General features: G+C 35.9%; 1 protein-coding gene and 1 non-coding gene across 2 annotated transcripts in view; one reads left to right on the top strand and one right to left on the bottom strand.

Moving 5' to 3' along the window:
• Nucleotides 1–27,485, bottom strand: part of LOC103788406 (uncharacterized) — a 394,706-nt gene that overhangs the window by 169,362 nt on the left and 197,859 nt on the right. The window lies entirely within an intron of this gene.
• Nucleotides 2,584–2,687, top strand: LOC118148157 (U6 spliceosomal RNA). The gene has a single exon (XR_004734942.2). It is a non-coding gene; the product is annotated as a U6 spliceosomal RNA (small nuclear RNA).

Here is a 27,485-nt window from a genome sequence, read left to right on the forward strand (position 1 = left end):
GAGGATTGTTCCCAGGATCAAATTAATAATGTATTAAGTTAAAGAAATGTGTTTTAAAAGCTGAAGGATGGAGGTGTCTGGTAAACACATAGACATATCCTGACTCAGTTTTTCCACAATAAAATGGAATGTTGTGAACATAAAATTGGATGAAATTCTAAGAGCCCTTTAGAAAGCTTAAAACACTGTAATTTTATTCTTTTTGTTGTTTTTGTTGAAATGGAGTCTCACTCTGTTACCTAGTCTGGAGTGCAGTGGTATGACCTCTGATCACTGCAACCCTAGCCTCTTGGATCCAAGTGATTCTTTGCCTCAGCCTCCCAAGTAGCCGGGATTACAGGCATGCACCACCATGAACAGCTAAATTTTGTATTTTTAATAGAGACAGGATTTTGCATTGTTGAATAGGCTGAACTCAGAAGATCCACCCACCTTGACCTACCAAAGTACTGTTATTACAGCGTGAGCCACTGTAAAGAATCTTAATTGCATTTATGTTACTTGTAGTATAGAAGCAGAAAGCCATTTGCCTTGAGACCCTTCTTTCTTCACTCCTACTTTTCCTCCTCATTTCTTTTTCACCTCTCTCCTATCACGTATTCCCATATGTGAAGAGAGCTAAGTCCTTAAAACAAATTTTCAAGAAAATAAAAATAGAAGGTGAAAAGGAGAATGCATAAAAGCTTCAGGGAGGAAGAAAATTGTATTCATGGCTAAGGGCAGCATTCTCAGAATTACTTCAGAATTATAATAATATTCTTATTTATTTTATTTATAAGCTCCTTAAGGGCAGAGATGGTATCTTAAGGCTCTTTGTATTCCCAGCAAGTAGCACAGAAAATAAACTTAATGAATGTTTACTGTTGATAAACAATACATACACAGAGAAAGAGAGAGGAATGAAAATTAATGTATAGTGAATTCCTTCGCTGCAAGAATTTTGTTGCACCCCTCTTACATTAGTCTATTCTCATGCTGCTAATAAGGACATACCTGAGACTGGGTAATGTATACAGGAAAGGATTGTTGAGCCCAGGATTACAGGACTGCAGTGAGTCATGATCATGCCACTGCACTCCAACCTCAGCAACAGAGTGAGACCCCAACTCAAAAATCTTTACAGGTCAATTTGAGGAAAACTGTATCTATAAATATTAAATCTTCTGATACATAAACTTGTATATCTTTGTATTTATTTGTATTTTCTTTAAAATATTTTTGGCCGTGTTTTGTAGTTTCAGTAGAAATATCTGGCATATCTTTTAAATCTTTTGGTATTTAATGTTTTGGATAGTGTATTAATCCATTTACATACTGCTATAAAGAACTGCCCAAGACCAGATAATTTATAAAGGAAAGAGGTTTAATTGATTCACAGTTCAGTATGACCAGGAGGCCTCAGGAAACTTCAGTGTTTGCAAAAGGGAAGCAAACATGTCCTTCTTCACATGATGGAAGTGCCAAGCAAGGAGGGGAAAGCGCCTTTAAAAAATCAGGTCTCATGAGGACTCACTCACTCACTATCACAAGAACAGCAGCATAGCCACTCCCAAGATTCAATTACCTCCCACCATGTCCCTCCCACAACACATGGGGATTATGGGAACTACAATTCAAGATGAGATTTGGGTGGGGAAACAGCCAAACCACACCACGTCCTGAGATTACTAAAACAAGTATGGTGAGTTTCAAAAGCAGATTACAAGTTTTATATTTTAACTGGGAAAGCAAAAAGAATTAAAATTCTAATTAAGCAGCCAGTAGGTAGGGAGAAACCAGAAAATTACAATGTAAACAAAGGCAAGGGAAAAAATTGTTTTAGGAAGAGAAAGGATAGCATCAGATTTCATGGAAAATAGGAGAGGTCAGAATTATCTTGAATGATCGTGTGACTGAACTGTAGTATAAAAAATACACCAGCATGAAACAAATTGCTGGCCTAATAATTCTCTCCTCCAACAATACCCTCAAATTTTACAACAGAGCTGTAGAAAAGGAGGATCTGAAAACATGATCCTGTGCATTTTCAAAATGACTGGATTTTTTAGTCCTAAAAGTGATCAATCCAAAGAACAACCACCATATTGGAAAGTGCAGCCAGCTCACTCCCAACTCAAATATTTACAAGGTAAAAGGGAATTGAATTCAATATAATTATAGCTGTGGATCAGCCTTATCTCAACACAATATGCTAAGGACAATAAATAATGAGGACCTCATTCTAATCACATAACCTAGGAAAGGGATTTTATTCACTGGACTTCAGAACAAGCAATATGTTCTTCGATCTCAACTCTTGAGTGAATGATATTTGTCATAAGAATCTTAAAAAGTGAAAGAACATTTACATTTGAGTAACAAAGATCTACTGATACAAGTAGAAAACAAGTAGTAAGATGATAGACTTACATCAAAATTATACCATAACTATGTTAAAAGTTTTTGGAAAAAATTCCAAAACTAAATGCTGTTTATATGAGACATGCCTAAAATGTCTCATTTATACAGTATTCAGTTTTACACATTTAGATTTATAGATACTAATAGCTTAAAAAGAAGGAAAAAGATACTAAGGCAAACAAACCACTTTGGCAGCACATATACTAAAAATTAAAATGATAAAGAGATGATTTGCATAGTTCCTGTGAGTGGATGACATGCAAATTTGTAAAGCATTTCATATTTTTTATTACCACTAGACCACCCCTGTAAGAAGCACTTGAGTACTATACCTGAAAGCAAAGAAAAATACCTACTATCTTGATAACACACAAAATACACTTGAAAAAGATGGCAGATAGGAGGCGGGACTAATGTGCATATTCCATTTGTCAAAAACAGAAAAAAAGAGACAAGAAGGTCATTATTTAATGACAAAGGGATCAATTCAGTGAAAGGATATGACAACTATAAAATATATATTCACTCAACACAAGACCATCCAGATATATAAAGTAAATATTCTTAGAGCTAAAAAGAGAGATAGATCCTACTAAAACAACAGTTGAGAACTTCAACATCTAGACAAAAATATCTGTGAAGAAACATTGGATTTAAACTGCACTTTAGACCAAATGGACCTAAAATACATTTGTAGAAAATGTCATCTAGCAGCTGTAGAATACACATTTTTATCATCAGCATATGGAACATTCTCCAAGATAGACCATATGGTAGGTTACAAAGCAAATCTCAACAAATTTTTAACAACTGAGAGCATATCAAGTCTATTCAAATCACAAAATGTAGTAAAAGTAGAAATCGACAAGAGAAACTTTGTAAACTGCACAGAGACATGGAAATTATACAACATGCTCCTGAGCACTGGGTCAAAAAATGAATTAATAATAAATTTTTAAAATTTCTTGACACAAGTGAAAATGGAAACACAATATACTGAAACTTATGGGTTATAGCAATAGTAGTACAAAGAGAGAAGTTTATAGCAATAAATAAATACATTAAAAGTAGAAAGATTTAGAAATAAACAACCTAAAATTTCACCTCAAAGAACTAGACAAGCAAGAACAAACCAAACCAAAATTAGCAGAAGGAAGAAAACAATAAAGATTAGAGCAGTAGTAAGTGACACAGAGACAAAAAATACAATACAAATAATTAACAAAATGAAAAGTTACATTTTCAAAAGATAGACAAAATTAATAAACCACTAGCTAGATTAACCAAGAAAAAAGAGAGAGAATCCAAACAAGTAAAATAAAAAAGGAGACATTACAACTGGTAATATGGAAATTTAAAAGATCATTAAAGACTACTACAAACAACTGCAAGCTAAATATTGAAAAACTTGGGGAAGGAATGGATAAATTTCTGGACATGTACAATTTCCGAATATTGAACCAGGAAGAAACAGAAACCCTGAACAGATTAGTAAGGAGTAACAAGACTGAATGTGCAATAGAAAGTCTCCCAACAAAGAAAAGCTCAGGATTAGATGGCTTTACTATTGAATTCTACTGGACTTTTAAAGAACACCAATTCTCATACTATTCCGAAAATTGAAGAGAAGAGAGTTCTTCCTAACTGATTCTGCAAGGCCAGCATTACCATGATACCAAAACCAGATAGGAACAAAACGGAAAAGAGAAAACTACAGACCAATATCCCTAATGTATATAGATGCAAATATCCTCATCAAAATACTAGCAAACCAAATTAATAGCATATTAAAAGAATTATATGTAAGGGATTTATCCCAGGTATGCAAGGACAGTTCAGCATATATAAATAAATAATTGTGATACATCACTTCGATAGAATGATGAACAAAACCCGTATAATCATCTCAACAGATGCAAAAAAGGAATGTGACAAAGTTCAACATCTCTTAATAATAAAAACTCTCAACAATTTAGGCTTGGAAGGAACATATGTCCACATAATAAGAGCCATATAAGACAAGGAGAAAAGCTGAAAGTCTTTGATCTGAGAACTTGAACACGGCAAAGATGCCCACTTTACCACTCTTACTTAATATAGTACTGGAAGTTGCAGCCTAACAATTAGTCAAGATAAAGAAATAAAAGGCATCCAAATTGAAAAGAAGAAGCTATATTATCCCTCTTTGCAAACAACATGATCTTATATATAGACAAGCCTAGAGACTTTTGCCAAAACCCTCTCAGAACTGATAAACAAATTCAATAAAGTTGCAGAATACAAAATAAAAATCAATGTGCAAAAATCAGTAGCATTTTTATACACCAGTAATCAACTGAAAAAGAAATTAAGAAAACAATCATATTTACAATAGCTACCCAAAATACCTAAAAATAAATTTGGCCAAGAGATGAAGGACCTCTACAATGGAAACTACAAAACACTCATGAAAAAAAATGAGAACACAAACAAAAAGATATCCTATGCTCATGGATTGGAAGCATATTGTTAAAATGACCATATTGTCTAAAGTAGTGTTCAGATTGAGCGCAATCCTTATCAAAATATCAATGACATTCTTCACAGTAGTAGAAAGAACAATCCTAAAATTTGTGTGGTACCTCAAAGGACTCTGAATAGTGAAAGCAATACTGAGCAAGACAAAAAAGCTGAACCAGAATAGCGTGGTATTGGTATTAAAATAGACATACAGAACAATGGAACAGAATAAAGAACCCAGAAATAAATCCGCATGTTTACAGCCAACTGATTTTTAACAAAGGAGCCAAGAACAGACACTGAGGAAAGGGTATTTTCTTTAATAAATGGTACTGGGAAAACGGGATATCCATATGCAGAGGAAACTAGATCCGTATCTTTCAATACGTGCAGAAATAGACTAGAAATAGATTAAAGACTTGAACACAAAGCCAAAAACTATGAAATTACTGGAAGAAAACAGAAGAAATACCTCAGGACATTAGGCAAAGATTTTATGCCTGAGACTTTAAAAGTACAGACAACAAAAACAAAAATAGTCAAATAGGACTGTATTAAACTGAAAATCTTCTGCACAACAAAAGAAACAATCAATAGAACGAAAAGACCATTTATATAATGAGAATAAATATTGCAAGTATTCATCTGACAAGGGACTAATGTGTAGAATATACAAGGAAACCAAACAATTCAATAGCAAAATAGTAAAAAGCCATTTTAAAAAGTAGGCCAAAAACTGAATAAACATTTCCCAAAAGAAAACATACAAATGTCCAACAAACATTAAAGAAAAGACTTAACATCATTTTCAGGAAAATGCAAATCAATAGTTTTCTTGTTTTCACATATGAGAATATGTGGTATTTACCTCTCTGTGCCTGACATACTTTGCTTAACATAATGTCTTCCAGGCTCAATATTATCTCACTCTAGTTAGAATAGCTATTAACAAAAAGAAAATAACAAATGCCAGTGACAATGCCTAGAAAATGGAACTCATATACTGTTGGTGGAAATGTAAATTTATACAGCATTATGGAAAACAGTATGGTAGTTTCTCAAAAAACTGAAAATAGAATTTCCAGATGATCCAGCAATCCACTTCTAGGTATTTCAAAGGAAAATAAATCAGCATATCAAAGGGATACCTGCAACCCCATGTTTACTTAATATTCATAATAGCTAAGATACTGACTCCCCGTAACTGTCCATCGATGGATGAATGGATAAACCAAGTGTGGTATATATACACAATGGAATGCTGTTCAGCCATAAAAAAATAATAAAATCCTGTCATGTGTGGCAACATAGGTAAGCCTGATTAACATTATGTTAAGTAAAGTACATCAGGCAAAGAGAGATAAAGACCACATGTTCTCATTCATATGTGAAAATAAGAAAACTGTTTTGAGCCAATGGAAGTATAGAGTACAACTAAGTATTAGAGGCTGGGAAGGGTAAGGAGGAGGAGAGAATGGGAGAGGTTGTTTAAAAGATAAAATTACAGCAAAATTAAAAATATGAGCTCTGGTGCTCTGGAGCACTGTAGAGTAACTATGGTTAATAATAATTTATTTCATATTTTCAAAAACCTAAATTGAGAGGATTCTGAATGTTCACAACACCAAGAAATAGTAGTTTGAGGTGTTGAATATGCTAATTACCCTCTTTGATAATTACACAATGTATAAAAGTATGAAAATTTCACTTTTAATCCCACAAATAGGTATAATTATTACGTGTCAACTAAGAATAAAAGGGAAAAATAATAATATTTAAAGATTATTTATAGTCACAGGTCATTAGAGAGGGAAACACTGCTGGAAAAAAGGGTTCAAGACTTGAAAATAGACCAAAGAGTATGCTAGGGATTATTTTAATGGAGCACTAGGCATTGCCTAGTAGACCCCTAAAAATTATCTGACTCTACAAGGGCATGAAACGCTTATCTTTTGACTGGGCAATTATATAACTCCATAGAGGTAGTGATTAATGTGTAGAAAACTGATAGCCTTTAAAATAATTCCTAGCAATAAAATGATCTCTGTTCATAACCATGATAATAAATTTCATTCAGTAGAGAATATAAACTTCTACACAATTGGTCCTCTGTAACTGTAGGTTCCACATCAGTGGATTCAACCAACTGCAGATGGAAAATTTTTTTAAGTAACAAATTATCTAACCATAAAAATAATAAGTATGTTATTTAAAAATATAGTATAGCAACTATTTATATAGCATCTACATTGTATTAGATATAAGTAATGTAAATATGATTTAACATATATGGAAGCATGCATGCAGATTATACACAAATACTACACCATTTTATACAGTGAACTTGAGCATCCATGGATTCTGGAATCCACAAGGAATGCTGAAACCAATACCCTGCAGAATTAGTGTAATTCAAAATCTCACATGAACTAGTTAAAAATTCTAACCAGTTACCTCATTAATATGATAAATAAAATACTTGACATATTTATTTTAAAACATGTTAAAATATATAAGCAATCTAAGGATTAGAAGAAAATACTTACAGTAAGTAGCTGACAAAGGGCTCATATCTAGAACATATAAAACACTTGCAAAAATTAATAGAAAAAATACCAACCAAATGGAAAATTAAAAGAAATTAACTTGAAAGGCTTTTCACAAAAGATATAGGAATGGCAAATAAGCACAATAAAAAATGGTAATCCTCATTAGTCATTAAGGAATTGCTATACAAAATATTTTTTAAAAGACTGATAACAACAAATATTCACAAGAATGTAGAATAAATAAACATCTCAAAATTTGTGAGTGGGAGTGAAAAATGGTACAACCACTTTGGAAAACTGTTCATTTTAAATAAATTTAAGCATAAAGTATGCCCATGCATTAGCAATTCCTAGGAATTTATCCAAGAAAATTAAAAGCATATGCTCATGAAATAACTTGTACATAAATTTACATAGCAGCTTTATTCATAGTAGCCAAAACTGCAAAGAACCCAAATGCCTAGTCAGAGGATAGTGGAAAAACAAACTATGTTTATAACATATTCATGCTTCTCAGCAATTTAACAGCAACAACAAAAAACCCCACTGAGATTCTCAAGAACATGAATGAATGCCTCAGACATTATTGTAAATTAAAAAAAAAAACAGAAAAGAATATTCACTATTTTATTCCATTTATATAATGTTCAAGGGCAGAAAATATCTACAGTTACAAAAATCATAATAATGGTTTTTTCTGGATGGAGGGTGAGGATTAGCTGAAACGTAGCAGAGTAAAAACTTTGAGAAAATAAAAATATTTTATATTATGATTGGGATCCAGGATTTAGTTACATGAATGTATACATCATCAAAATTTGTCAAATTTATGCTCTATCCTTATGTCAATCAGTACAACAATGGCCTAATAACTGTAGTTGTGTGTTAAATACTGATATCAGGCAATATAAGCCCTCCAACTATGTGCTTCTCTTTCAAGATTATGTTAGGTATGCTACACCCTTTGTATCATCATGCAAGCTTTTTTTTTTTAAAAAAAAAAGGTTGTCAGAATTTTGATCAATATTGTTTTAAATTTGAATATCAATTTAAGAAAAATTGACATTTCAACAGTATTAAGTCTTCTGATCCATGAACATTGTATATTCTATTTATCTAAATAAACTCCATTTATTTAGGACTTGAAAATTTTTTGTTAAAATGTTTTCTAGTTTTCTGGGGAAAGGTCTGGCATATATTCTATTGTATTTATTTTTAGATGTTTGATACTTTATACTATTTTGAATGTTTTTTACAAGTATAAAGAAATATAATTTTTATATTTTCCATTTATTCAACAAAAGTGCTAAATTCCATTCTTGATGATTGTTTTTTGAATTTTCTATATATCTAAAGCATATCATTTGCAAGTGTTTTACATTTACATTTTGAATATTAATGTTTAATTATTTTCATTTGGTAGTATTTTACTAATTAAAACCACAGTATAATATTGAAAAGAAGACATTATATTCTTGTACCATTTCAGACTTTAAGAAGTAAAGCATTCAATATTTCACTATTAAGTATTCCATTACCTTTACATGTTTTGCAGATATTCTTTTCAGATTGAGAAATTTTCCTTATATTTCTAGCTTACTGAAACTTCTTTTCATAAACATATTTTCAATTTTATCAAATTTTTTCACTTACTAATGGGATAAACAAGTCTTTTATCTTTGAGTTTCAAATGTTAAACCAATATTGCTTCCTTGAATAAACCACATTTGTGACAATGTTAGCATTTTTATATATTGCTAAATTCAATTTCCTCATATTTGTTGTGTAAAGATACATATCGTATGAGCTCTACCTTATCAAATTTTTATTTTATGTATGTATGTATGTATGTATGTATTTTGAGATGGAGTCTCACTCTGTCACCCAGGCTGGAGTGCAGTAGCGTGTGATCTCAGCTCACTGCAACCTCTGCCACCTGGGTTCCAGCCATTTTCCCGCCTCAGCCTGCTGAGTAGCTAGGACTACAGGTGTGTGCCACCATGCCCAGCTAATTTTTTGTATGTTTAGTAGAGATGGGGTTTCACCTTGTTGGCTAGTCTGGTCTCAAACTCCTGACCTCAAGCAATATGCCCACCTCAACCTCCCAAAGTGCTGGGATTACAGGCATGAGCCACTGTGCCTGGCCTAAAATTTTAATTGTACAATACAGTATTGTCAACTCTAAATACAATTTTGTAAAGCAGATTTCTAGACATTTTGCATCTTGCATGTCTGGACCTTTATATCCATTAATCAGCAACTTGCCATTTCCTTCATTCCAAACCCTGGCAATCACCATTTCTGTTTCTATGATTTTGACTACTTTAAATGATTCATATAAGTGAAGTCATGGAGTATTTGTCCCTCTATGACTGGCTTATTTCACTTAATATAATGTCTCCATGGTTCATCCATGTTGCAGCATATAACAGAATTTCCCTCTTATGGCTGAATAATATTTCATTGTATGTATATATCATATTTTATTTTTCAATTTACCTATTGATATTTACTATTGTAAACAATCCTGTAATAAACATAGAAGTATAGATATTTCTTTAGGTTCCTGATTCCAATTGCTTTAGATGAATACCTAGAAGTGGGATTGCTCAATTATTTGGTAGCACTATATATTTCATTGTTTTGGGAACCTCTATACTGTTTCTTTAGTGGTTGCAAGATTTTACATTACCACCAACTGTGCACAAGGATTCCAACTTCTCCACTTTCTTGCCAACACCTATTTTCAATTTTCCTTGTAATGTTCATTCTAACATCAAGTGATATCTATATGAGGTTTTGATTTGTGTTTCCCTGATGATTAGTGGTGTTGAACATATTTTCATATACTTATTGGCCACTTACGTGTCAAAGATCTTGACCTGCTTTATTGTGTGTGTGTGTCTGTGTGTGTGTGTGTGTGTGTGTGTCTCTGGCAGTGGGGGAGGTTCTTTTACTATTGAGTTGTAGGAAGTATTTATATATGTTGGATTTTAACCCCTTATCAGATATAACATGTTATTCATTCTGTTCATGATTTTGCAAATATTTTCTACCACTACACAGGGTAACTTTTCAATCTTATTATTTTTTTCTTTTGTTGTGCACTAGCTTTGATGTAGCATGACATAGTGTCACTTGCCCACTTTTGTTTTGTTGTCTATGCTTTTTGTGTCAGATCTAAGAAATAACTGTCAAGACTAATGTTACTAAGATTTTCCCTATATTTTCTTCTAGAAATTTTATAGTTTTAGGTTTCAAATTTAAATTCTTTAATCCATTTTGAGTTGATTTTTGTGTATGGTGCAAGATAAGGGTCCAATTTCATTCTTTTTCATGTTTATGCCCACCTTTCTTAGCATCATTTTGCAATATTATCTTTCCTCTATGACACCCTTGCAGAAGATCCTTTGACCATATATAAATGGGTTTATTCATGAGTTTATTTCTGGGCTCTTTATTTTGTTGCATTAGTCTATAGGTCTAAATATATTCCAGTACCATAACATATTGATTGCTGTAGCTTTGTAATATGTTTTAAAATTAGAATATGAGAGGTCACCAGCTTCAGCTTTTTTATCAAGACTGTTTTATTTATTTAAGGTCTTTTGTGGTTCCACATAAATTTTAGGATTATTTTTTATGTTTTTGGAAAAAATACTAGTGAGATTTTAGAAGGGATTTTATTAATCTATAGACCACTTTGGGTAGTATGGAGATTTGGACAATATAAGTTCTTCTAATCCATGAACATGGATGTCTTTTCATTTATTTTTGTTCTCTAATTTCTTTCCTCACTGTTTTGCAGTTTTTACTGTACAAATTTTTCATCCCCTTCATAAAATTTATTTATTTGTTCATTTATTTTATTTGTTTTTGAGATGGAGTTTCACTCTTGTTTCCCAGGCTGGAGTGCAATGGCACAATCTTGGCTCACTGCAACCTCTGCCTCCCAGGTTCAAGTGATTCTCCTGCCTCAACCTGCTGAGTAGCTGGGATAATAGGCATGTGCCACTACACCTGGTTAATTTTGTATTTTTAGTAGAAATGGAGTTTCTGTATGTTGGTCAAGCTGGTATCAAACTCCCAATCTCAGGTCATCCATCTATCTCAGCCTCCCAAAGTGCTGGGCTTACAGGCATGAGCCACTGCACCTGGCCATAAAATTCATATTTATAATAAAAAGTATTTTATTATTTTTGAAGCTATTGGAAATGTGACTACTTTATTTATTTCCTGTTTAATTTTAAGTACAGAGGCACAACTGATTTGTGTATGTTTATTTGGGATTCTGAAACTTTGCTGAATTTATTTATTAATACTAACAGGCTTTTGCAGACTCTCTGGAATTTTCTATGTATATGATGATGTCATCTGCAAACAAAGATAATATTACTTTTTCCATTCTAATTCGAATGCTTTTTATATTTTCTTGTCTAATTTCTCTGGCTAGTACTCCCAGAACTAAGTTGAATAAAAGTGTTCAGGGCATCTTTGTCTTCTTCATGATCTGAGAAAAAAAGCTTTCAATTATTTACTATTCTGTATGATGTTAGCTGTGGACTTTCATACATGACTCATCTCTTGAGATCATCATGTGATTTTCATCCTTCATGCTTTTAATGTAGTACATCACACTAATTGATTTTCTTACGTTGAAACATGTTTGCATCTCAGGGATAAATTGCACTTGATTGCAACGTACAATTATTTTAATGTGCTCTTAAATTTTGTTTTCTAGTGTTTTGGTGATGATATTTGCATCTATATTCAACAGAAATATTGTCCCAAAGTTTTATTTTCTTGTAATATCTTTCCTGACTTCGTTATCAGGCCAAAGTTAGACTCATAAAATAGGTTTGAAAGTGTTCTCTCAATTTTTTTTAAAAGTTGACATTAATTATTTTTTAAATGTTTGATATTCCTTGGGGAAGCCAGCTGATCCTGAGCTTTTCTTTGTTGAAAGGTTTTTGATTACTAATACAATATCCTTACTAGTTATACTTCTAGTGAGATTTTTCTGTTTGTAGATTGCATGTTTCTAGAAACTGATCCATTTCTTCTAGATTATTCAAATCATTGGAATAAAATTTTTCATAAAAGTATCTTTTAAACTTTTTAATCTCTATGTCATCTATTGTAATGTCTCCTCTTTCATCTATGATTTTATTTGAGTCTTGGCTATGGGAGCTCCACCCTCATAAATTGATTAGTGCTTTTAAAAAAACTTGAGGGGGGGCAAGTTTATCTCTTTCATAAGTCTCTCATGTGAGAATGCAGCCCCCTTTTTGCCCTTCTATCCCTTCTCCTATGTGAGGACACCTAGACATGCCAATCAATGAGAAGCAGGCCTTTAGCAGACACTGAACCTGCTGGCACCTTGATTATGAACTTCTGCCTCCAGAACTGTGAGAAAATAATCTCTATTGTTTATAAATTTTTTTATTGCATTTTAGGTTTTGAGGTACATGTGAAGAACATGCAAGATAGTTGCATAGGTGCACACGTGGCAGTGTGATGTGCTGCCTTCCTCCCCTTTACCTATATCTGCCATTTCTCCCCATGCTATCTCTCCCCAACTCCTCACCCCCCGCTGTCACTCCCCTATTCCCCCCAACAGACCCCAGTGTGTAGTAACATGTTTTGATTACTTTCTCACTTAATTTTGTGTATCCTCTGCTGGTATTTGTTTTGTGGTAATCATGAGGCTTCCATAAAACATCTTAGTGTTATAACATTATATTCTAAATAAATATCCATTCATATTACTTATTCAAGGGTGAGGAGGGTAAATAAAGGCATTTAAAAATAATCAAAGCAGGAGGACTCAAGATGGCGCTGTGAGAACAACCCAGGATTGGAGCTCTCGTTGAATCCGCAAACGGTGAGTCGGAGCTGCATTTCCAGACTGATCTTTGTTGCCCACAGAACGGGGAAACTCCCAAGTATAAAAAAGACACGGGACGCCAGGCAGTAGGTCTGCCTGGCGAAGCCAGCAGCCGGGGCGGCGGCAGCCGGCCCTACCCAGCAATCCCCACAGGGCGCGCTTGTCCGGGTGCCCTGTTGAACCGGCAACCTGAGACGTGAGAGGGCTGGACTTGAGACTGAACGAGACTTGGACAGTAGGCCAGCCCAGGGGATTGCAGGGACAGATCGTTTGGGACACCCAGTGGGACGAACAAAACCACGATTTCAAACTATCCCGAGCAGACGGTCCGAGACGCTCTGTGGGGGAGGGGCGTCCACCACTACCGAGGCAACCCGCCCCAACTGAGATACACGCCCACTGCTGACGCAGCCAGCCGTTGCCGAGGCAACCTGTCCCTACTGAGATACACGCCCACTGCTGACGCAGCCTGCCTTGCTGAGGCAACACGCTACAACGAAGAGACTCTGCCGCAGGGCATGGCGGAGACCACAGCAGAGCCTGCAGGAACAGGGCGAATCACACAACAGCAGGGCGGAGCCTCGGCAGCCAAACAGTGGCTAGTCTGCCTTCTAGCTGGGCAGGACACCTCATTGGACATCGAAAAATAAAGCCCAAACCCCCCAACACAGAGCATTTGAGAAAAAACGGTTTTTTTTTTAATGAGATCTGTTGCAGCAGAATCAAACATAGCAGCCTAACAGCCCTGAATGAACAACAGAGCTCACAGCTCAGCAATTGAACTCCAAAAAAGTACAGACTGTCTCCTCAAGCAGTTCCCTGACCCCTCTATATCCAAAAGACTGACATTTGGCAGGCATCATCCTGGGACAAAGATAGCAGAAAAAGAAACGGGTAGCATCCCTCACTGTGCCACAGCTGATAGAGGTGCACCCCAGACAAGCAGGGCCTGGAGTGGACCTCAGCAGTCGTACAGTGAAGGGGCTAGGCTGGTAGAAGGAAAACCAAGTAACAGAAATACTTCATCATCAACAATCTGGGTGTCCACTCAGAGACCCAATTGAAAAGTCAGCAACTACGCAGACGACAAGCGGATAAACCCACAAAGGTGGGAAGAAACCAGCGCAAAAAGGAGGAAAACACCTGAAACCAGAACACCTCGCCTCCTAGAAAGGACCAAAACTCCTCAGCAGCAAGGGAGCAAAGCTGGATGGACAATGACTGTGATGAAATGACGGAATTAGACTTCAGAAGGTGGATAATGAGAAACTTTTGTGAGATAAAAGAACATGTATTAAATCAATGCAAAGAAACTAAGGAACTTAAAAAAAGATATGAGGAAATGATAACAAGAATGGATAACTTAGAGAGGAATATGAATGAATTAAAGGAGCTGAAAAACACAATACGAGAACTTCGCGAAGCATGCACAAGTTTCAATAGCCGAATTGACCAAGCAGAAGAAAGAATATCTGAAGTCGAAGACCAACTCAATGAAATAAAACGAGAAACCAAGATTAGAGAAAAAAGCGCAAAAAGGAATGAACAAAGTCTCCAAGAAATGTGGGACTATGTGAAAAGACCTAATCTACGTTTGATAGGTGTACCAGAAGGGGACAAAGAGAATGAATCCAAGCTGGAAAATACTCTTCAGGACATCATCCAGGAAAACTTCCCCCACCTAGCAAGACAGGCCAACACTCAAATGCAGGAAATCCAGGGAACACCACAAAGATATTCTGCAAGAAGAGCAACCCCAAGACACATAATCGTCAGATTCAACAAGGTTGAAATAAAGGAGAAAATACTAAGGACAGCCAGAGAGAAAGGTCGAGTTACCCACAAAGGGAAGCCCATCAGACTCACAGCAGATCTCTCGGCAGAAACACTACAAGCCAGAAGAGAGTGGGGGCCAATATTCAACATTCTTAAAGAAAAGAACTTTCAACCCAGAATTTCATATCCAGCCAAACTGAGCTTCAGAAGTGAAGGAAAAATAAAATCCTTTGCGAACAAGCAAGTACTCAGAGATTTTGTCACCACCATGCCAGCTTTACAAGAGCTCCGAAAAGAGGCACTACACATAGAAAGGAACAACCAGTACCAGCCATTCCAAAATCACACTAAAAGTTAAAGAGCATCAACATAATGAAGATTCTACAACAACTAACAGGCAAAACAGCCACTTAGCATCAAAATGGCAGTATCAAATTCACACATAACAATATTAACCCTAAATGTAAATGGACTAAATGCACCAATCAAAAGACACAGACTGGCAAATTGGATAAAAATCCAAAATCCATCAGTGTGCTGTATCCAGGAAACCCATCTCACATGCAAGGATACATAAAGGCTCAAAATAAAGGGATGAAGGAAGATTTACCAAGCTAATGGAAAGCAAAAAAAAGCAGGAGTTGCAATTCTCATCTCTGATAAAATAGACTTTAAAGCAACAAAGATCAAAAGAGACAAAGAAGGCCATTACATAATGGTAAAAGGATCGATACAACAAGAAGAGCTAACGATCCTAAACATATATGGACCCAACACAGGAGCACCCAGATACATAAGGCAAGTTCTTAATGACTTACAAAAGGACTTAGACTCCCACACAATAATAGTGGGAGACTTTAACACTCCACTGTCAATATTAGACAGATCAACCAGACAGAAAATCAACAAGGATATCCAGGGCTTGAACTCAGACCTGGAGCAAGCAAACCTGATAGACATTTACAGAACTCTCCACCCCAAATCCACAGAATATACATTCTTCTCAGCACCACATCACACCTACTCAAAAATTGACCACATAATTGGAAGTAAAGCACTGCTCAACAAATGCAAAACAACTGAAATCATAACAAACAGCCTCTCAGACCATAGTGCAATCAAGTTAGAACTCAGAATACAGAAACCAACCCAGAACCGCACAGCTTCATGGAAACTGAACAACTGGCTCTTGAATGTTGACTGGGTAAACAATGAAATGAAGTGAGAAATAAAGAAGTTCTTCGAAACCAATGAGAACGAAGACACAACGTGCCAGAACCTCTGGGACACATTTAAAGCAGTCTCTAGAGGAAAGTATATAGCAATAAGTGCCCATATGAGGAGAATGGAGAGATCCAAAATTGACACCCTATCGTCAAAATTGAAAGAGCTAGAGGAGCAAGATCAAAAAATCTCAAAACCCAGCAGAAGACAAGAAATAACTAAGATCAGAGCTGAACTGAAGGAGATTGAGATACGAAAAACCCTTCAAAAAATCAATAAATCCAAGAGCTGGTTTTTTGAAAAGATCAACAAAATAGACAGACCGCTAGCCAGATTGATTAAAAATAAAAGAGAGAACAACCAAATAGATGCAATAAAAAATGATAAAGGGGAAATCACCACAGATTCCACAGAAATTCAAACCATCATCAGAGAATATTACAAACAACTCTATGCACATAAACTAGTAAACCTGGAAGAAATGGATAAATTCCTGGACTCCTGTGTCCTCCCAAGCCTCAACCAGTAGGAAGCTGAAACTATGAATAGACCAATAACAAGGTCAGAAGTCGAGGCAGCAATTAAGAGCCTACCACACAAAAAAAGCCCAGGTCCAGACGGGTTCACAGCCGAATTCTACCAGACACACAAAGAGGAGCTGCTACCATTCCTTCTAAAACTATTTCAAACAATCCAAAAAGAGGGAATACTTCCCAAATCATTTTACGAGACCAACATCATCCTGATACCAAAACCCGGCAGAGACCTAACAAGAAAAGAAAACTTCAGGCCAATATCCATGATGAACATAGATGCAAAAATCTTCAATAAAATATTGGCAAGCCGATTGCAACAGCAAATCAAAAAACTTATTCACCATGATCAAGTAGGATTCATCCCGGGGATGCAAGGCTGGTTCAACATACACAAGTCTATCAACGTAATTCACCACATAAACAGAACCAAAAACAAAAACCACATGATTATCTCAATTGACACAGAGAAGGCATTTGACAAAATTCAACAGCCCTTTATGCTAAAAACCCTCAATAAACTCGGTATCGATGGAACGTATCTCAAAGTAATAAAAGCTATTTATGACAAACCAACAGCCAATATCATACTGAATGGGCAAAAACTGGAAGCATTCCCTTTGAAATCTGGCACTAGACAAGGATGCCCTCTCTCACCACTCCTATTCAATATAGTACTGGAAGTTCTAGCCAGAGCAATCAGGCAAGAAAAAGAAATAAAGGGTATTCAAATAGGAAAGGTGGAAGCCAAATTGTCTCTATTTGCAGACGACATGATAGTATACCTAGAAGACCCCATCACCTCAGCCCAAAAACTCCTGAAACTGATAAGCAACTTCAGCAAAGTCTCAGGATAGAAAATCAATGTGCAAAAATCACAAGCATTCGTCTACACCAATAACAGACTTAAAGAAAGCCAAATCAAGAACGAACTGCCATTCACAATTGCTACAAAAAGAATAAAATACCTTGGAATACAACTCACAAGGAACGTAAGGGACCTCTTCAAGGAGAACTATAAATCACTGCTCAACGAAATCAGAGAGAACACAAACAGATGGAGAAACATTCTATGTTCATGGTTAGGAAGAATTAATATCGTGAAAATGGCTATACTGCCCAAAGTAATTTACAGAATCAACGCTATCCCCATCAAGCTACCATTGACTTTCTTCACAGAACTGGAAAAAACCACCATGAACTTCATATGGAACCAAAAGAGAGCCCACATAGCCAAGTCAATTCTAAGCAAAAAGAACACAGCGGGGGGCATCACACTACCGGATTTCAAACTATACTACAAGGCTACAGTAATCAAAACAGCATGGTACTGGTACCAAAACAGAGATATAGACCAATGGAACAAAACAGAGGCACCGGAGGCAACACAACATATCTACAACTATACAATCTTTGATAAACCTGACAAAAACAAGCAAGGGGGAAAGGATTCCCTGTTTAATAAATGGTGTTGGGAAAACTGGCTAGCCATGTGCAGAAAGCAGAAACTGGACCCCTTCCTGACACCTTACACTAAAATTAACTCCAGATGGATTAAAGACTTAAACATAAGACCTGGCACCATAAAAACCCTAGAAGGAAATCTAGGCAAAACCATCCAGGACATAGGAGTAGGCAAGGACTTTATGAACGAAACACCAAAAGCATTGGCAACAAAAGCCAAAATAGACAAATGGGACCTAATGAAACTCCACAGCTTCTGCATGGCAAAAGAAACAGTCACTAGAGTGGATCGGCAACCAACAGAATGGGAAAAAATTTTTGCAGTTTACCCATCTGACAAAGGGCTGATATCCAGAATTTACAAAGAACTCAAACGGATTTACAGGAAAAAAACAAACAGCCCATACTCATCAAGTCAAATCTATTTAAATATCCTAGGATACCATGAGGCAAGACACCATTTATAACAGTTCTCTGTAATACACCGAGTAGATCCTAAATCAAAATTTCCTACAGTAAAATTCCAGTAAATCTTATGTTTAATCTGTAACTTGGTACCCTGAAAAATTCCTTTTTTTATCTCATTTTATAGCAACATAGGCTTATTACAGGATAATGAGAAATTTTTTTTAAAAAACGTCTTAACTCTAATTTTTTTCAATTTTATTCTAATTTTTCCATTTTTATTCTGATATGTATGTATGTATGCATTTATATACTTTTTGCTAAAAAATTTCATGTTTTTTTCTTTTTATATATCAGTTTGCTCTTGTCTTTATGCAATGTTGTTTTGTGGCTATTCTTCAATGCCTGTATAAAAATCTTCCCACATCTAAATTTCTGTTTTATACTTCATCAGATAGGTGTACTGCGACTTATTTACAGTCTACATTGTTGAACATATAATAGTCTTCCATTCTTTCCTCAGATAATGACATGAAATTCTTCAGTATAAATCTTTGCACTCATCTTTGATCCCTTCCTCAAGAGAGTCCCAGGAATGGGCTTAGTGAGGATAACCTTTCTTTTTTTTTCTTTTTGAAACAGAGTTTTGCTCTTGTCACCCAGGCTGGAGTGCAGTGGCACAATCTCGGCTCACTGCAATCTCTGCGTCCTGGGTTCAAATGATTCTCCTGCCTCAGCCTCCCAAGTAGTTGGGATTACAGGCACTGACCACCATGCCAGAGAATCCTTTATTTTTAGTAGAGATGGGGTTTCACCATGTTTGTCAGGCTGGTCTGGAACTCCTGCTCCCAGGTGATCTGCCTACCTCAGCCTCCCAAAGTGCTGGGGTTACAGGCATGAGCCACCATATTTGGCCAGGGATAAACATTTTTAAAGCTCTTCATTTCAAATAGATTATATTAAGGGTCTGTTATTTATGGGAAGTTTGTTTCTTTATGGGGAATCACACTACCTTAGAAAATCTACACTCTTTTACAGACCATTACGAAGTATGTGGTCTCACATTAGAACACTATAATCTTCATAGAGTAGTGAGGTTGCAGAGAAATAAGAGACCTGAACTCTTTTCCCTTTATTACAACTTACTTGCTCTGTGGCCTAAAGCAACTCACTGAACAATTTTGTTGGAAAACTGCCTCGAGGTTCTATGCAGTACGGAAGAAAGGGAAGGTTACGCTCACGTTCTCTTGAAGATTGAACTGTATGCTATAAGATTCAAGCAGACAAAACAAGATCTAAAATGAAGATCCTAGTCTAACATACAAAAACAAACAAGTTACTCCAGGGGCAATATTGCAAAGGATTATTTAGCATATGTGTAGAAGTTTCCAGAAATTGAGACACTTTATTCGCCTTTCATAAGCAAGCATTTTTTTCTGTTTAAACTCCTAAAATGTTTCACTTTAACATAACAAATTCCCTTTATAAAGGAAATATTGTTCCATAATTATCTAATTTTTATTTGTATAGGATATTCCCTTTTCCTATTTCTCAATTGCTCAATTGTTCATGTAAATTTTACACAAGAAACGGTTTAGTTATTTTTAAAGCATGGACAATAGCATGCCTTCTGAAGTGATGCTGATTTGGTGAAAGCGGAGAGGAGCCTATTTGAAATTAAATATCTGTTGCCATTTTAAATTCTGTAGAAACTTTTGGTCATTTATAAAAAGGATTTTTTTCTGCAAACACTTATGGGCACTTTGCATGGGTCCAGCACTGTTAGACAATAAAGAGTCAGAAAACAATAAGAGATGATTGCTCTTTAAAGGGTTCATAACATAGTAAGAAAGACAAACATGTATACAAATAATTACAGTGCCATAGATAAGCACTACTACACTTGAGAAAACATTTAGGCTAGGATAGAAAAAAGACAAATTGAGCCTTGTAGTCGGGTCTGGAAAAACATTTAGTGGAGGTAACTTTTGAATAGCCAAAAAAAAAAGGAAAAGACTTCATAGCAGTGAAAAGAAACACATTAAAATCAGAGGCAAGATAGCATGTTGCATTAAAAGAATACAGAATCATAGAACATGGATGATACTGAGTGGTCAAAATATGTCACCTATTACAAAAGAACTCTCTACTAAAATACATCCTGTCACTATTTGCCATCAGGTATCACTTCCCTTTTTGCTGTAGTCCTTAGGAAATAATTAGAAATTGTTTTATTTGGTGCTTCTATACAGATATTTTGCATAATACTCTCCAAACTGAATGAAATTTAAAGAGAACATAAAAAATCATTCAGTGATTGTGATAGAACCAGAAGGACTGTGAGCCTTCAGGATTTAAGGTGTTTGTCACAGAATAAATAACTGAGCAAGACTTCAAGAAACATAATACAGAAAAGAGACAGTCTCCCTATAGCTCAGACCTACTGCTTGGAGGAGCATTTCCAGGAGAGCTGAGCAGAGTGCAGAAGACCCTGGAATTCTTTTCAAATCTCAGTGACTCTCTGATGGTAACTGGAATGAGGCATGATGCAAGTACACAGTATTTATTACTAACTTTTCACAGGAAAAATTATCTCATAGAAAAATGTAAGAGCTGAACATTAAAAATTTCAACCTAGCCAAACAACATTCTCTATTTTATGACTAGCAGCCTGTAAAATTAAATTTAAAAAAAGGAAATGTTATGAGCAATTAACATCTCTCAGGCAGTGTTTCTGTGCAAATGTCTATTAAATATAAGGTGGATCATGGCTGGCAGCACTCCAGGGCTCTGCAGAGCACATGGCGCATGAGATCACGTGTCTGCAACAGCAGAGGCTGCAATTCAGAGATAACCAAGTTCTCCTCTCCCTTTCTATCTGCAACTATCCATTTCTTTTTCGCTTTTTTTTCTCCTCCCCACTGAAAATCTAATTTGATGATTTAAAATATACCTTTAAAAAAACCCCACACATAAAAAGAGAGAAGTTAAACTGCACTGAAATATTTACGATTACAGAATGCAATGTGGGATGTATTTGCTGTTTTTCCTAGTATTTCCCAGGATGAAGCATCCAGCTTAAGAAAAAGAGAATTTTATTACCTATTCAGCAAAACCTAGAGAGAAGACTAGACTGCCAGATATAGAGCTACGGAAAGCACAGTGGAAGGTTAGAAGGAAGAAGCACATTCCATGATACTCTCCCAGAGCAACTTTCCTCACAAATTGCAACAGGACTGTGTTCAAACGTTTGCTGAATTAGACATGCTCTATTTTCTTCTGGGGCGATTATCTTAAGTACTTGGAAGCTAACACTTTATCCTGAAATATTTGCATTAAAATAATTTCTAGGACATGCCTGAGGTGTATCTGATACTATATTTAAAGGATATTCAAGAAGAGGCTCTAGAAGATCTGTGTACTCCCAGAAATAGTTTCTGTTCATAACCTTCTTTATGTGTCCAGGGTACCTCACACTTACCGCTCTTGTTTTACAAATCACACTGTCTTCGATTTACTTACTTACTATTTACCCATCTCACCATACTGACAGAGGGCATCATTTGAGATTCACTTGTTTTTATATCTCCATACACTGGCCTGGCAATATTAAGCATAAATAGAATGTTTTTAAGTGACTAAACAATAGCTTATAACCTTGAGGAGTTGACAGTATATTATTAAATGTAATAATAGCATAGGTATTTTTATTTCAAAATTAAATCCTATTAAAATGTAATTTAACACATTGATGTTTTGAGGGTTACAACTAAGTGTCTGAAATAATGCTGAAATTATCATTCTTTGAAAGTGAAAACAATTCACATTCCAGATTCTTAATTCAAATGGCTTTATTGTGACATCTTATGAGAGAAAGAAAATATATTTCTATTGGTAGTTTGAATCATATGAATTTGGAAAATATATTTTTTAAAGTTGAGTTAGCCTAAATTCCTAAAGTTTCTTTAAATGTATAAAACATTATTATAACCAGATACATATTTGATTATAAATAACCCCTGTTGTATTTTTCTAATTATTTTAGAATTTTTTTCTTAAAAATTAGGTCAAGGTTCAGTGACAATTATTCAAAGTATTCAAAAATTTCTCTGAGTAAATTCTGCTAAAGTATTTAGGCCATGAGTTCTGTAATCAGAATGAACCCTCTGTGCTTTGAGTGGCCATTCTCATGATTTCTTACAACCCTAAACTTCTAAGAAATCAAGATAAAATCAGTAAGAATTGATATATGAGCCTATAACTACCATGTGCCAGGAACTGGTAGTGCCGTTTACATAAATGTGTTATTCAGAAGAGCGGTTTCTTGGTTTCTGATTTCTGGCATCCAAAGTAGAATTTGATTACACACCATACTTAGTATCTCAAAGCTGTCTTTTGATTTCTCAGCTCTAGTAGCTTTGTAGGTTGGTGGATAATGCTTTTTCTGCACTCTTCAGAAGAGTTGTCATTTTAAAGTAATACAAAACAATTCAAGAAGCAGTGGAAACCATTTTAAAAGTAATGGACTATGATGCCATCAGAATGGGTGGATTCTAGTCTTGGTTTTTTGGTACCAAACTGTGTGGTGTTTGGCTCATCTCCCACCTCTCTGTGTCACAGCTCACTTCCTCATAAACAGAGAGGGTTCTAGGACATACTCATTCATTCCAGGTAGTTACTGCACACTGACCACATGCAAGACATCATGCTGAACTTCACCTACTAAACTGGCACCTACTAAAACTACTGAATGCCTGGTAGAACTCAGCTGTGAATCTATCTGGCCATGGGCTTTTTGTTGTCGTTAGTCACAAATAATCCCATCAAGAAGTGGGCAAATGACATGAATAGACATTGCTCAAAAGGAGATATACAAATGGCCAAGAGATATTTAAAAATGCTCAACATCACTAGTCATCAGGGAATCACAAGTGAAAACCACAATGATGTACTATCTTACCCCAGCCAGGATGGCCATTATGAAAAAGTCAAAGAACAATAGGTGTTGGTGCTGGGGAGAATACAAATTGGTAGAACCTCTATAGCAAACAGTATGAAGATTTCTCAGAGAACTAAAAGGAGATCTTCCATTTGATTGAGAAATCCTACTACTGGCTATCTACCCAAAAGAAAAGTGATTCTTATCAAAAAGACACCTGCAAGCATATGTTTATCACAGCACAACTCACAATTGCAAGGATATGGAACTAATCTAAGTGCTGATCAACCAGGAAGTGAATAAAGAAAATGTGGTATATATACAGCATGGAACACGACTCATCCATAAAAAAGAATGAAATAATGTATTTTGCACCAACTTGGATGGAGCTGGAGGTCATTATTATAAGTGAAATAATTCAGTATTGGAAAATACTGTATGTTCTCACTTATAAGTGAGGGCTAAGTTATGGGTGCACAAAGGCATACAGAGTGATATAATGGACATTGTAGATTCAGAAAAGGGGGTTCAGATTTTAAAAACAACATATTGGGTATAATGTACACTACTCAGGTGACAGGTGCACTAAGATCTCAGACTTCATCACTATAACATTCATTCATGTAACCAGAAACCACTTGTACCCCTAAAGCTATTGAAATTTTATTTTTAAAAGAAAGAAACTGAGTCAACAGCTAATAAGCAGGAACTTTCAGACTGGAACCAAGGATTTGAATCTAAGGCATGTGTTCTTAGTACTACCTCCTAACACAGTATAAGGAACCAGATATCACTTTTGAAATTGATCCTCTCAATCCCAAACAAATACCATTACCTTCAAAACTACCTACAGCAATAGAAAAGATATGTTGTATCTATAAAGACCAGTGTTATTTCCCTCCTCTAGCTTCCTTTGGAACTCTCAGGCTGTTAACACAACACGATGCCTATTTTTGCCATCAGCCTGCACCATACACTGCCTAGAATGGTGACAAATAGAATCCTCTGCTCTCATCTTTGTTCAGCAATCTGTCCCTTTTTCCATATTGTATCTAGAGAGGACCAAATGACTGCCTGTGTTATGTGCATCTTTGTGAGTCTGTGTTCTCTGTGAAAAGGCATACTCATATGAAAAAGAAAATAAACTTTTCCAAATACTCTTTCAACAACATGACAGTTCTAACTCCATTAATTGTAATCTACATGCTACAAGGAAGAATGGCATCAAACATGTCAGCTTGCTTTATAGAATGGACCCTGACTCAATTACCTGTTCTCTATCATCACAAACGCGGTGACAATTAAACAGAGAGTAAAAGACTAAAAATAGCAAGAACTGACTGAAATCCATGATTCCACCTTGCTATTAGGAAAGAATTGAGCACAGCTGTCTGAGTTGTAGCACAGTGGTCCACCCACTTGTCAAATACGACTCAATACAGAGTCTTCTCTCATGAAGGTGGATATAAGAAGAGGTAAACAAATGGAAGTGTCTAAGTGTATAGAGAAGAATGGAAGTATTTCTTTCTGACATGTACAGATGAAGTATTCTTTCACTTTTAAAGAGAGTTTCTTTTATCTTCAAAACAGTAGCATCATAATGAGTAAAAATTATTAGATTTTCTGATTTCTGTATGACACAATTGTGGAAGATGTTTCCAAATACCTTAGCTCAAGACATACATGCCCCGTTACATAAGCCTCAATACACTTTACCCATAATTCCTAAGACTGGTCCAATATTAATTCATATATGTTATTTATTTAAAGCAATGGAGATTTATAAAGAATCTGTTTCAATCTGTTTCTTCTTTCATTGATATATTCAGCATAGCTAATGGACACTAATAAAACAATAAATCTGAATATGCTTGCCCCTTTATTCTATATTTGAGAATCTTCTTCCAGAATTTTACCATGGATTTGGAATTTGTGTGATTCAACTCCAACCAGAAACGTTATGACTTGGGGGCTGCCCTTTACCCATCATACAATAGAGCAGATTACCATTGAACAAAGGAGGAACAAGAATGTCCACTCTTACTTAACTTTATATTATTCCTCTGAATGTACCTCTATCACCCAAAATAAAACCATCCAAAGTGAACTGATTTCCAAAGTGAAACTTCTAGATTTCCTTCAGATCGGTTATGCTCAGTCAGCATCTATAAAACCACATGTGACTCATCAAAATAGATGCTATCGTCCAAGCTATCACACTGCCACTTTTGAATTCTTTCATACAAAAATTCTCCAATGTAGCAGCTATGAATTTTCTAAAGATATTAATGACCATAAATATGGCTAGATTGTCAGTGGATGTGCAATATTGTGCTCAATTAAGGAGAACCCAGTACAGAAAAAAGTATTTTTTTCAACACAGTTGACTCAGAACGTGGACCCATGTTCCGAGTAAGAGCAAGCAGGTAGGCACCTATTTTCCGGTATCAGTTAGAGAGTACATAAAACACTTCAGGAATATTTTTCCCACTGTCTCCTAAAGGAGAATAAAGACTCCTTTTGTGTCCACCACAGCCCCTAATGTTCCTAGTGACTGGAATATTTATCCAAAGGACCAAGCTAAAACCTAAATGACAGATTTGATGCTTCTGTCTTCTTCATGACTCACATCCAACTGATTAACTCCTTTTCTGTCACATACATGTGCTCATAGGCGCGCGCGCACACGCACACACACACTCTCTCTCTCTTTTCCATCCTCTGCCACTGCAACTCATTCCCTCATCATGTTTTATCATCCCAAATAATTTATTAACAACTTCACAATATTGTACCAAATAATATGCTAGTTGCTAGGTACACAAAAAATAAAATAAAAAAGCACAAACCAAATGTTTCTCGTCTATCACAAGTATATGTGAAACAAGATGCCTAATCAAACATTTAGATTCATCATGTTAAATGTACTAAAAGTAATATTTTAGTATAAAATAAGTATAAAAAAAGACAAAACCAATTTTCCTTGAGAGAGTCAGAAGTGTATATGTGGTTTTGATGGCCTAGACTAAGAAGTGGATGAGGAACAAGGAAGGACATGTCGAGGAAAGGGAATAGCATGTGCAAGGCAATGAGATGCTGAAGATCAAGGGATACTGAGAGAGATTTGAGTAGTTCAGTGTTTCTGAAAACCCCAGGCTATGGGCAGCATACTGGTTGCACACTCACAGTATCACTGTTCTGCCTGGGGATCCTCCACCATTAACCCACTGCATCAACAAAGTCCCTGCAGACATACCCTATGAGGCACTCTGACTCCACCAAGCACGGGGCACTGGTAAGTCACTGGAGAGTCACAGGCCTCCGGTAGCCTAACCTTTGGCATGGACCACCCGTAAGAGAAGAGGAAATGTGGCCCAACAAAGCCCCCTTTGGGACAAAGAAAACATGGCTCAGTGGTGCAATTGAAGAGGATACCACCAAGCCCCAGGAACAGACGTGGAGAGGGAATCATCTCTTGCACCCCTCCCCTGAGCACTGAAATACAAAAGGAGGGGTGAGTACAGGTCAAAGCCTATCTGCTGGGCCTAACTCTTATGCAGCATCCACTGGGACACAGCCTGAATTAGACCACAAAACAACAATATATTGTTTCAACATACAACACCTGTGAAACCCACTGCAGAAACCTGTCTACCACCATGGAAACCATACAGAGCCTTGGCCCTCTGCAAGTACCCAGAAGCAAAGCCAATGGACTATATAAAACATATACCGCAGTCAAACCCTTAAAGGAAAAAGACAACCCCATACAAACAACCGCAAATTCAGAAAGAAAAACAAGTGACCTC

This window comes from Callithrix jacchus, chromosome 15, assembly GCF_049354715.1.
Source record: "Callithrix jacchus isolate 240 chromosome 15, calJac240_pri, whole genome shotgun sequence".
NCBI lineage: Eukaryota > Metazoa > Chordata > Mammalia > Primates > Cebidae > Callithrix > Callithrix jacchus.